We start from the raw sequence: 13,707 nt of genomic DNA on the forward strand, positions 1-13,707 counted from the left end.
TATTTTATTTTATTTATTTTTTTGAGACAGAGTCTCGCTCTTGTTGCCCAGGCTGGAGTGCGATGGTGCAGTCTCCGCTCACTGCAACCTCTGTCTCCCAGGTTCAAGCGATTCTCCTGCCTCAGCCTCCTGAGTAGTTGGGATTACAAGCGCACACCACCATGCCTAGATACAGATTTATTTTTATGCCTCTTGTTGGGGTTTCATCTCTGTGTTCTTCATTAAGAAAATTTTGGATGTTCTTATTTTGTTGAGTATTATCTCATCCCCACTGTCTGTTCTTTCCTTCTGGGGTTTCTTTTATATCTATGTTGAACCTGTCCTGTTTCATATATTTTAGGTTTCTCCACACTATATTCTCAGTTAACTCCTTTGTATTTATCTCACTGATTCTGTTCTCAGCCCTGTCTTATCTGTTTATTCCAGCCATTGAGCTTTTTAGACTTTATTTTTTTGTTTCTGAAGTTGTCTTTGATTCTTTCTCAAATTTATCTTTTTCATAATTTTTTATTATAGTTTTTATTCTTTTTATGAATCATTTTAACCATATTTATTTTATAGTCTCAATTCTATTTTCTTGAGTTTTGGAGAATGCTAATTTTTCTGTTAGCTGTGTCTGTTGACTCTCCTAATAGTAGTTGGCTTTCTCATGGAGTTTTTAGGATTGTGAACACATCTCCAGCAGGGGCTATTTTGTGAGTGATCCGTGTCCCAGGGTTTTGATGGTATTGCTACAGAGGAATTTGGGAATTTCCTGTGTCAGAGTCCCAGGACCGTTTTTGGGTCACTTTCTTACCTCGTGGTAATACAAATCTACTGTGACACTGACATGCATGATTGTTCTGTTTTTCTCAAGTAGCTTCCTCATCCTACCGAAAAGTGACCCCCCACCCCGCTCCTCCAGTAGTTTGTTTTTGCTCTGGGCTGACAGGCAGTATTCTGGTAGTGTGAGGCTGCAGGGAGCAACGGAAGGTTCTGTGCTTTGTTCAACAATCTTCTAGATTGCTATGTTCACTCCCTTGCAAAGACCCAAAGCCGTTTCCTGTCCCCAACTACCAGCCCTTAAGGCTTATATTCCAGATTTTGAGTTCTTTGTGGCACCTGGACATTTCTTCTTCTTTCTTTAAAGCTTGGTTCTATTAAAACAAATTTTGTTCTATTTTCTCAATCTTGTAGTGGAAGGAGGGGTTGTCCATGTCATTTTAATCTGCTATCATACATGAGTGCGTCTGTGTCTGTGTATATTTTTAAGAGATATGATTCTAAATCATGTTCCTCTTGGGTTTCAATATCTTACCCATCATCCTTTTCATTATATCTTAAATTACAAAGAAATTTATTTGGGTGCCCCTTCTTTTCTTGCCAAAACAGATGATAAAATGAGAAAAATTGAAAAGAATCTTTAAATAATCCATACCTTCTGGATCATTGGCTTCTAAACAAAATGCAGATTTTTTCTTTTTAATTCCATTGCTTGAAGTAACAACATGGAATTTTAGGAGGTGCCACCAGAGGGGAATGTTTTTTAGGGTTCAAACCTTTGAGTCCCTGAAGCAAGGTTCTAGTATCTGTGGTGTTTACACAGGAAAACCCAGAATTCTGAAGTTGGGACTGACTGTCCTTCCTTGTCTACCAAATTAGGGGGGGAAAAAATTCCACGAAGAAAAGGTACTGATGGAGGTAGTTTTTAGAATTTTGTGTTTCTTCTATTTGGCTGCCTTACTGAAGGGGACATTCAGAGCCAGATAGATAAAAATGAGGAAAATACGTGGCAAAATACATGCAAAACTCACAGAAGTCATATTTCAAGTTCTCAGGGAGAGGTGGCACATTAGCAGTATTGAATGGGAAGAGGAATTAACGGAACAGTACTGTAAATGGATGCTGCTTTGCTGTCCTGGAGGGTCAGAGTGAGGACAGAGAACAATCTTAGAGGCAGATCAGTAAACCGTTTGCCCTGGAGCCATGCATGGGACCCAGAGTGTAAAATCGCCTCACTGCCTACCTCCTCCTACCCCTCACTTCCACAATAATGCATTTTCTTTCACTTTTAACAGCATGGTAAATCCTGTCCTCTCCTGACATTTCTCCAGAGACAAAATACACCTCTCAATTTAGGGAGACAGCCTGCCTCAGTAGCTTAATTACTTTATAACAATAAAACACATATTCGCCCTGATTTATGATGTGAGTGCTTCCTCCACCAATCTGAATTGGAATTCTCAGTTTAAATGCCAGCCAAGTTTGCTTTTAGAGAAATGCCGCTTCTGTTCCATTTTGGGTTTTTAAATACTTACTTTGGCTGTCTATTACTCCAAATAAGCGGCAGTCTGTGAAACCGGAAGATTTCTCTGCATTTATATGTCATTTTCTTAAATACTAGTGTTGTTTTTTTTGATGAAAAATAAATTCCCACTTGCCTTTTAAGACTTATGTTGTGACCCACTTGGCTTACAGCTGGTGGCCCTGATCCTCCCACTGTAGCATCTGCTGGTTTTCTGCATGGATCTGTCTTTGGGGGCAGACCTCACTGTCTAATTGTGATAGGGTGGAGGTCCCTGTGCTAGTGCGAGGTTTTCTTCAGTGTTTTCTGACTCAGTCTGGATAATGATTCTCAAATTGTCTGGTTTCGTCTGTTGAATACACGCGGATGTTTCCACAGCCCCTTCTAGTCCTGAGTCCCATGACTTAAGTTTAGCCGCAAGTGCTAGTTAAAAGTGTCCACTGTGACCAGAGGGACACAAATGTGTGTGCTGAATGTGTTTCTCTGGCTTCCTAATGCAGTGGTTGAGAGTGATCTTCAGATGACCTGTTTTTTATCTAGTTTCACAAACAGTCCCAGATCACTTGTTTTTCTCTTCTGATTTTCTCTCCATTGTCCACATTTAGGCCAAGGAGCCTCCCTCTCACACTGCCCTTTAGCGAGCAGTGTGACTATGACCCTGGCAGTTAGTTCATTCTCTTCCCAGGACTGGGGTCATGACCCAGCCTTCCTCTTCACTGCCAGCTTTCACTCCCTTGTTACGCTGCCTCTTCCAACCAGCAGACGCCAGGAAGGGACTCAACGCAAGCTCTTTCTGGGATCATAGGCTTTTCACAGAATTTTCCTATGAACTGTTTTCCCAGCTACTGAATCAGATCATTTCTCTTTAAAATATTTTTGTCTTGCTAAGAGGAAAATTGTTACGAAATTTGAACTCGGCAAAAAAAAAAAAAAAGCTGCAAACATTCATATTATGTCATAAAAGAAATAGTGAGCCTGGGTTCCACCCCGAGACATGTTGCATTTCATTACCAGGAAAAGTAATGCGTATTATCACAATCCTTCTGGGAGGGGTCCTTCCCTGGAGAAAGAAGGGCGTGGGTGCTAGAGGTGAATGCTTTGGGTCACTCAGGCTGACCTTATACCAGAAATCCCAGAGGGGACCTGAAGCTGGGCCCTTACCGGACCTTACAGCTGGGGAACACTGGAGACCCCACTGGGAGAAACTGACTGGGGCAGGGTCTGGAAACGCAGTGCTGCTCTGACATGTGGGGAGTACACACCAGCACGTGTTGGTCTCTGACACACGGGACACTTTCACTCTCACATAGGAGGGCAGAAAAGCAGCATAAGACCCATCAAGAGGAAGCAGGGTGAAAGGAAAGGGGGCAAACATTTATTGAATGTTCACTCTGCTTGAGTTGTCACATCAAACATTACCTTACAGCTCACAATACTGCATTATTAGTATTGCCCTTGTTTTGTAGATGGGCTAACAGGCCCACAGATTGTCATTTACTCACTTGTTCATTCCTTCACCAACCATTCACTGGGAGATTTAGTTTTGCCAGGCGCTGCTGAGCAAGGCATCAAGAATACCAAGATGAGACAGCCAGTTCTTTTCTCGAGGAACTCAGTGTGATCACAGTTCTATTATCCTTGATGACTATGCCTATTCTGCTATCCCAGGCAGCTGTCAAAAAATAATTTACATAGCCAGTTTACTAATGAAAACGGTGCTATTAATTGTCGAAATGAATGGGAACAATTCCAACTGTCGGATAATCCCCAAATCCCTATTTAAAATCTCTGTTGTTTCTAATGTTCTTCAAATTAATGGCAAATGTAATAAATATTGTTTTCATGGTGAGGTTTAGAAAATGCTTTCTTGTATATTAGCTGGTTTGCACCTCTCAGCGTATGAAGATGGACTTAGGAGCAGGAACAGCTCCAGCTCTTGCTCAATCTGCCTTCCTCCCACTATTGCATCGGAAGCTCTCAGATAAGGCAGAAGTCCACAGCCCTGGTAGAATGACTTTCCTAAACTGGCTGTTTCAGGATGCACTTTCCCTGACATCAGGGAGGTAGTTAAGTGTTCTCATTTAAAAGTCTCCTTTGGGGGGATAGTCACCATTAGGTAAGCTAACACACCACCCAGCAAGTAGGTGAAAGCAGTTTGGACCCCAGTGATGCAATGTGTTACTGTATCTAGGAAGTGTTGAAAACGACCCAGAGGGTATGCAAGTACATCCAAGTTATCCTGATGGGGGTAGGGTGGGGATGCTGTGAATAACAGGAATTATTGGAACTGGTGATTCAGCTTTGATTGGAAAGGAGACAAAATAAATGATTTTTTAATGATAGAGAATTCAATTATAGTCATGGGTTATGTCCCAAATTTATACTTTCCCACATAGATGGGCCTTCTCCATAGATAGACTTCACGTAGAAAGAATAAACAGCACATTGTTTTTGCCTTTGAACTAGGTCTGTGAATGGAAAACCCCTGATAAGAGTAGTAGTTAATGACACTAAGTTGCTGTCACTTAGTGATGTAAGTCTAAAAAAGCTAAAATTCCTGCATCTCAGTTTCCTTATCTGTAAATTGAAACTAAAGATCCTATTACAAAGAGTTGATGGTGGAATAAATGAAACCATGTAAGATGGTCATACCAATATAGTAGGTTGTAAAGAAATAGGAATGTAAAACTAATTAACTTAAAATTTTTTGATCAGGGGAATTAAGATGGGAAGTAAGGTGAGGCTGTCCTGTTATAAAATGGCAGGGCTGTTCATTATTGCTGGCTTAAGTAAGTCTACCAGCAAAAATAGTGCCAGTCAGAATTAACATTTCTCCTGGGTTTAGTCAACTGAGTGGTTAAACAAGGAAGGCCATTGAGAATATTGGAAACACCACATTTTACTCATTTTATTAATAAATATTAATACTAATTAAACAAACTTTTTTTTTTTTTTTTTTTTTTTGAGACGGAATCTCACTGTTGCCCAGGCTAGAGTGCAATACAGCCTCTGCCTTCCAGGTTCAAGCAATTCTCCTGCCTCAGCCTCCCAAGTAGCTGGGATTACAGGTGTGCACCACCATTCCCAGCTAATTTTTGTATTTTTAGTAGAGATAGGTTTTCACCATATTGGCCAGGCTGGTCTCTAACTCCTGACCTCAAGTGATCTGCCCACCTTGGCCTCCCAAAGTGCTGGGACTACAAGCATGAGCCACTGTGCCTGGCCCACAACAAACATTTTATTAATCACTTACTAAGTGGAATGCTGTGCACTGGCAATAAAATGGTGAGTGAAAAGAAATCTCTGCCTGACCCTGGTTGGGGTGGGGGTGGGGGCATCAATCAAATATTCACACAGATGTGTAGAACAACAACTGTGGTCAAGTGCTGTTATAAAAGGAAGGCACCACACGGCAGGCTTCAGGAGCACTGGTCTCTTATGGGAAATGGTCATTAGGAAAGAATTGTCTGGTAGGAGGCTGAGTTTCAAAGGTGAAGTTCTCGCCTCTGCAGTCATGACAACAGCTCCAAGGTTGGGGACGTTAAGGGGGAGGTTCAAATTCTTCTTCCCGTTAAGATGATTTGAGCTTATTAAAAACTGGCCATCATCTCTCAGAGCATTAGCTAAGGGATACAGCTGGTGGTCCTGATAGGGCATTTTGCTCTAACCTTGGAAGAATCCGTCTAGACTCCAGCCAGAACCTGATTGCAGACAGAACAGTGGAGGAAGAGGGGCCACAGTCCTGCAGCCTCAGTCTGTTTCCCCGGTGTCCCTGAGTGGTCCTGGGTACTCACAGGCACCCGAACTCAAGGGTCCAGGTCAGTACAGAGTGCTTTCATGGAAACGGCAGACTGATGTGTGCCGAGAACGTCGCTCAGCCAATTGCGTGGAATTCAGAGTTCCCCCGAGGTTCCCTGAGACTTAGCTCTCCCTGCTCTGATGGGATTTGGGATAGAACGTGGGAGTGCCTGGTTAATTTGGAGTTTGAGGGCCTAGTGCTTTCAAAGAGAGATCCCCACCCGAGGGAATCATAACTCACATTCTCTTCCACCCTATACCTACATGGTTTGGACAAGTAAAAGCAACACTTAAGTTAAATAAATGGCAAAATCTGCTTTTTTCCTTTTGAAAATTGAATATTATATGAGGGACAATGACTATTCCCAGCTTGATGCTTTGGAAAGTGCATTTGGATTTTTCCATTTTAGACAAATGTCAGCTTTCCCCTGAAGTGGCCTCCATCATGCTTGTTTGTTCCAAATCATTTTTCAATGCTGTGATTTCCCTTCTCTTTGCTTTAAACACTCAGTCGCGTGGCTTGTCTCCACCGTGTGGAGGTGCCGGGTGCCTGGTTGGGTCTCTCTGCATTTCTGGCAGGAAGGAGGCATTTGTGAATACTGTCAGTACTTGTGACAGGTCGGTCACATTGGAACCTTTGCCCCTGTTGTTTAAAACTGAAGATGACTGTGACCGTGGAGGTGCCCCGTGTGCTCAGCGCTCAAATGGGAAATGGAGAAGATTCCCGGAACGTGTTTGGCAGTCACTTCTGATTTTTCCATTGAGACCCGAACATGAAGAAAATCTTCTGGCTCCTGCCAGTTGGCCAACCTCTGTCTGCCTTCCCCAGCTCACAGGGCTGCACGCTGCATTGGGGCTGTCCTCCGCTGCTAGAAAATCACGCCGGTGCTCTGCACAAACACAACACTGGCCCTCTGCTTGATCCATGGAACCAAGATGACAGGATCTCCTGCCTGTTCTTGATAATAGCTGTAGTTTTATTTCAGATTTTCATTTAAACAAATAGTTTAAGGCCTCAGCTGGGAAAGAGGATTGAAGTATCCCCAATGGACAAAGCCTCTGGCACGCCAGAAAGACATGTGACTGGGCCCGAGTGACTTTCCTCCATTCCCCACCCAGGTTGCTGGGAGAAATAACTATGGGTTTTTGACAACTCTTTCCCAAAATGAACAGTGGAAGGCTGGGAAACACTGAATTATGAAATAAAGCAAGGCAGTTCCTTTTGTCATCCTTGGCACCTGAATTCTAAACTACGGTAATGAGATCAGCCCCTTAACGGAGTACTCCAGGGCACCTTGCTCTTAGGCAATTTGTTTTTCTGTGTGTGCTCTTCAACAGACTCTGCAGGAAGTGGTTGACCTGATGCAAATAACTTTTTTGTTTTGTTTTGTTTGAGACAGACTCTCACTCTTGCCCAGGCTGTAGTGCTGTGGCAGGATCTCAGCTCACTGCAATCTTCACCTCCTAGGCTCAAGAGATTCTCCTGCCTCAGCCTCCTGTAATCCCGGGATTACAGGTGCATGCCACCACATCTGGCTAGTTTTTGTATTTTCAGTAGAGACGGGGTTTCACCATGTTGGCCAGGCTGGCCTTGAACTTCTGACCTGAAGTGATCCACCTGCGTCGGCCTCCCAAAGTGCTGGGATGACAGGCATGAGCCACCGCGCCCGGCCTGATTTTGGAGGGTTATAGTTGGGAAACTAGTTAGTGCGCAGATATTGTCTCTGGGGGAAACGAGGAAACTGACAGGATTCCAAAAGGCTACTGTTTGAAGGGGCTCATTCAGTTCCAAAAAGAGATGGGAGAGGCAGGAAACTTGAACATATGTGCTGCCGGCCCTCCACTGATTTGTTTCATAACAAATTCACCCTGTCTGGGCTTGTGACCCCCTCTCATGTTCGGAAGAGCTACTGGGGGGTTGTAGAGACAAATGAGTCATTTTCTCAGCTCTAATCCTGACCCCAGAGGGGCATGTGGCCACCTCTCCCTGACTTTTCCCGGGGGTGACTTGCTTCTGACACCTGCCGCCTTACTGTTTTTCCTCCTGAAGAAAGCTTGTTGCAGGCACTTCTTCCTTATTTGGTGCTGAACTTAGCCACAAGGAGCTGTCATCACGAGAGTGGGAGAGGGAAGAGAGGGGATCACAGGGGTTTCAGAGGGCTCACTTTGAGACTTGCTGACACTGACAACAGAGTTGACCTGGCTCAGGATTCTTCTAATGCTGCGTGTGACTGTGCCATAGTTTTTCAGTGTGTATGCATGCATGATGTATGTGTGTGGGGTGCTGGGGGTGGGGGGAGAGCAAGAGGGTTATTTTCTGGGTCAGAATCACCTTTTAAAATGGTAAGTTTTCCGCTAGGAGAGGAAACCCATTTTGCTCATCTGTCTAGATGTTTTTCTTCACCTGGGCCATGGAGGGCTTTGTTTCACAAGCTTTTCTCCCTTTTCGTCGTTCAGGTGGCAGAGATCTTTGCTCCGCCCTGTGACACAGGGCCCACCCTCCATGTCCCACGTTGGGATGGATTACAGAGGATGTGCCCTCCTAGTGGCCCCCGCCAGCCACCAGAGTTAAGTTGATGCTTGGGTGCTATCGTGTCCGAAATTGTTGGGTTCTTGGTCTCACTGCCTTCAAGAATGAAGCCGCGGACCCTCGCGGTGAGTGTTACAGCTCTTAAAGATGGTGTGTCTGGAGTTTGTTCCTTCTGATGTTTGGACGTGTTTGGAGTTTCTTCTTTCCGGTGGGTTCGTGGTCTCGCTGGCTTCCGGAGTGAAGCTGCAGACTTTTGCGGCAAGTGGTTACAGCTCTTAAGGCTGGCGCGTTTGCAGTTGTTCATTCCTCCCGGTGGGTTCCCAGTCTGGCTGGCCTCAGAAGTGAACCTGCATATCTTCGCGTTGAGTGTTACAGCTTATAAAGGGAGTACAGACCCAAAGAGCGAGCAGCAGCAAGATTTATTACAAAGAGCGAAAGAAAAAAAACCTCCATGGCAGAAAAGGGGACCTCAGCTGATTGCCACTACTGGCTCCGGCAGCCTGCTTTTTTCCCTTATATGGCCCCACCCACATCCTGCTGATTGGTCCATTTTACAGAGAGCTGATTGGTCCGTTTTGACAGGGTGCTGATTGGTGCTCAATCCCTGAGCCAGACGCAAAAGTTCTCCAAGTCCCCACTAGATTAGCTAGACACAGAGCACTGATTGGTGCATTTACAAACCTTTAGCGAGACACAGAGTGCTGATTGGTGCATTTACAATCCTCTAGCTAGACATAAAAGTTCTCCAAGTCCCCACCTGACTCAGGAGCCCAGCCGGCTTCCCCTAGTGGTTTCCGTGCCAGGGCCGCTGGCGGAGCTGCCCGCCAGTACCACACTGTGCGCCTGCATTTCTCAGGCCTTGGGCATTCGATGGGACCCGGCACCTCCGACCAGGGGATGGCACCGGTCGGGGAGGCTCAGGCCAAGCAGGAGCCTACGGCAGGGGGTGGGGGGGCTAGGGCATGGCTGGCTGCAGGTCCCCAGCCCTGCCCGGCAGGGCGGCAGCAGAGGCCCATCGAGAATTGCAGCGTGGCGCGGGCAGGCCGGCTGTGCTGCGGGACCTGGCGCCCCCTCTGCAGCTGCTGGCCCAGGTACTAAGCCCCTCACTGCCCCCGGACTGGGGGCGCAGGCCAGCTGCTCCGAGTGCAGGGGCCTGTCGAGCCCGCGCCCACCGGGAACTCACGCTGGTCCGCAAGTGGGCGGGCAGCCCTGGTTCCCACAGGCGCCTCTACCTCCACACGTCCCCGCAAGCAGAGGGAGCTGGCTCCAGCCTCGGCCAGCCCAGAGAGGAGCTCCCACAGTGCAGCGGCAGGCTGAAGGGCTCCTCAAGCTCTGCGAGAGTGGGTGCCGAGGTCGAGGAGGCGCCAAGAGCGAGCGAGGGCTGCCAGCACGCTGTCACCGCTCACTATGAACAATTGATAGGACAGTCATGATCTGGACCTGAGGAAGGTTTGCTCAGGGCTGACCTACCCACGAGCAGCTGCTCCTGGCAGTCTGAGCTCCTTTCATATTTCCTGTATTAACCTTGTGGTGCACAAAGACAGCATCGAGAACAAGCTAATGAGAATCATCCCTCTCATCAGGGAATCCGCATCCCTTGCCTCAAACCAAGCCATGTGCACACACACACTTGATAACAGCAGAATCGAGGCATCAGAGGATCTTGTTGACATTTGTCTTCTTTTTGTTTCTAGAGTGTGGTGGGATGGCTCCATCACTGTAGCACTGTCAGATGGGCGACAGCCTTATCAGCAGCCTCCAATCTCAGCAGGATGTGGGTTTTCTTTTTTAACGGGATGCTCTGAAGCCCTTTTGTCCGTGACCAAAAGCATCATTCTTGGCACTGAGCCTGAGTCCTCTTCTCTGACCTCTGCTTCCCTTCCCCTATCTACAATTACTGCACAGTCAGCCCATTGCCTTACTGTACTACTCTGATCATATTTGACTTCATATATTTAACATCTCTATGTAAAATGACCAACCTTGAGCCTACAGCCTATGAGCTACAGGCTCAGTTCTCCTCAGCTCCCTGTCCCTGCAGAGCAGTGAGTTCTTTTAGAGAGAGTGTGTATCAGGCAGCAGTGCCCAACTCTCTCTTTTTTTTTAATACAAGTAACTTCATAAATGGAAAACTTAAACCTATATAAAACTGGAGAGTAGTATAATGAACACCATATACTCATCACCTGAATTCAACAATTACCTAAATATGGCCAATCTTATTTCATCCTTCCTTATTCCATCCATACTTCCATCCATTATTCCATCCATTATTCCATCCATTCATCCTTATTCCATCCATACTTCCACCTTCTACTCTGTCATCCACTGGATTATTTTAAAGTGAATCCCAGATATAGCATTATAGCATGACTTTTTTTTTTTAGTTTGTAATACAATATTACTCTTCAGAATATACTAAAGATAATATTTACATATGCGCTGTATGTCACATAATATTCTATTTTCTCCTGTTCACTTTATTGAGGTATAACTGACAAAAATTTTATGTATTTATGATGTAAAATGTGATGTTTTGACATATGTATACATTGTGAAATGATTACATCAAGCTTTCTTGTGGTGAAAACATTTAAGATCTTTTTTTTAAGCAACTTTCAAGTACACAGTACATACTTTATTTTATTTTTTATTTTTTTATTTTTTATTTTTGAGACGGAGTCTCACTCTTTCACCCAGGCCGGACTGCAGTGGCGCTATCTCGGCTCACTGCAAGCTCCGCCTCCCGGGTTCACACAATTCTCCTGCCTCAGCCTCCCGAGTAGCTGGGACTACAGGTGCCTGCCACCACGCCCGGCTAATTTTTTGTATTTTTAGTAGAGACTGGGTTTCACCGTGTTAGCCGAGATGGTCTCGATCTCCTGACCTTGTGATCCGCCCGCCTCGGCCTCCCAAAGTGCTGGGATTACAGGCGTGAGCCACCGTGCCTGGCCTATTTTATTTTATTTTATATTTTATTTTACGTTTGAGACAGAGTCTTGGTCTATTGCTGGTGTGCAGTGGTGAGATCTCCACTTTGAGACCAACCTGGGCAACATGGCAAAACCCAGTCTCTACACACATACACACACAAAATTAGTCAGGCTTGGTGTTGCACACCTGTAGTCCTAGCTACTTGGGAGGCTGAGGTAGGCAGATCACCTGAGCCCAGGAGGTTGAAGCTGCAGTGAGCTGTAATCTCACCACTGCACTGCAGCCTGGGCAACAGAGCAAGACCCTGTCTTAAAACAAAACAAAACAAAACAAAACAAAAAAAACAAAAACCACCCCAAAACAAGAAAACTGAAGTCCCTTGACTTTTGCAGACCATGGCCGAGACTGATTCTTAGTCCTTCTCATCTGGGACGAAGCAGATTTACTAATGAATGTTAGATTTTTTCCTCTTCCTCCTAAGAGATCCCATAATGCAAAGATTCTGTGGAGCTGCAAAGGTTGACCCGGCCAGAGCTGCCCCACGACCCTGGCGTACTGTCTAGAATGGTGCATGCTTTTGGGGAATCTCTCCTCACATAGCAGACCTCCTAACTCAGGACTGCTAATTTTGCTGTGAGATGTTGCCCACGAGGACTGAGTCCTGGGCCCTCACAGACTCTAGAATAGAGCCACCAATACTCAGATGATAGAGTCTTAGATGGCTTCCCTAGACTCTCCTTATCTCACCTCCATGTCTGGGCCAGCTCAGCCTGGTCTCTCTGGGCTCCTAGTGGCTGAGAGGCCCTTATAGAGGCAAGCCTTGAGTGAGCAGGGCACCTACCATGTGGTGTCTTATGGACATGGCTGAGCCGTGGGCACCCTCAGCTGCCAAACCAGAGGCATCTAACAAAGTTTCAGCCCTGCAGTTACGAGGCAGGGGGAGTGACAAGGAAGGTCAATGATGGAGAAAACCCAGTGACATTTTATACGTTAGCAAAGTTAATTGCCAAGTGCCCAAAAGCCTGTCTGAGTGTACTGTTTAAAGGCCAGGAAAACATGGTTCCAGTTCTTACATTGTAAAAGTAATGCAGCTGACCCTTTGCTGGTGATATCCCCACCGCAGGCCTTCTTGCCGCCTGCCTGGCCTCCCTGGCATTGGCTGCACTGGGACTGGTGTTCTGCAGATCTGCCCTCACGGTGGCTTCCAGACATTCTCTCTCACAAATCTCAAGACTGACTTAAAAAATTCCTAACATCAGCAGTCTTTAAGCCCTATCTGAGAGCAAAACACAGTTCATATGTCTACTGAGCATTACTTATTTGCAGCTGGGTGAAAGTTATGGCTGCCTCCTTTCCGGCACTGGGGAAGGGATGAGAGCCAGGAATGCTGTGTGGATGTCATTTTTATGTAAGACAGACCCGTGCGGTGCAGGCTTTTTCCTACCAAGCGCTTCACTGCTTTTGGTAAACACAGAGTCCCCATGAACCAGGGAACCAGATGAGGCTACCTAGAATTTTAGAATAAAAAAGGACTTAACAAATTTCAACATTATCATTTTTAAGAGCGCAATCCTTTTCTTTCCAGTGAAATCTAGCCCAGATCCCCACTCTATAAAGCAGAGAGAAACTGGCTGAATGGGGCCAAGGCACCAGAGCCGAGGTTATTGGTCTCTTTCCCATGGCCTGTCCCCATGGCAACTGCAGGATCCCAAGAAGGACTTTTGGAGAAGTGCTGATGGCAGATAGTATGGCAAACTTGCCCTGACTTTTGGCCCCCTTCCCCAGTCACCCCTGCAAGCGCCGAATAAGTGAGATAATGGTTGGTGAGTCTGAGAAAAAACCAAACAAAACAAAACAGGGAACACAGGGGCTACAGAAGGTGAGGGTGGAGAACAGGACACTACACCTAGCGGACAGGTATGGGTGGAGGGTAGCGTCCTTGTCTCCCTCCTGTGAAATGCTTCTCCATGGAAGCATCACACCCCAGAAAACAACGAATAGCAATAGGTGGCTCCCGGGCAGCAAGGTAAGATTAGGGCTGCATTCTACGCACACTGGGGCAGGTGCATACAAAATATGTGCAGGCAGGTCTGCCAACCGCACAGAATTTCCTCTTCCCCAGCCTTCTACTCTTCAAAGGCAAGCTGACTACAATTCAGGG

Source organism: Pongo pygmaeus, chromosome 4 (genome assembly GCF_028885625.2).
Source record: "Pongo pygmaeus isolate AG05252 chromosome 4, NHGRI_mPonPyg2-v2.0_pri, whole genome shotgun sequence".
NCBI classification, from domain to species: domain Eukaryota; kingdom Metazoa; phylum Chordata; class Mammalia; order Primates; family Hominidae; genus Pongo; species Pongo pygmaeus.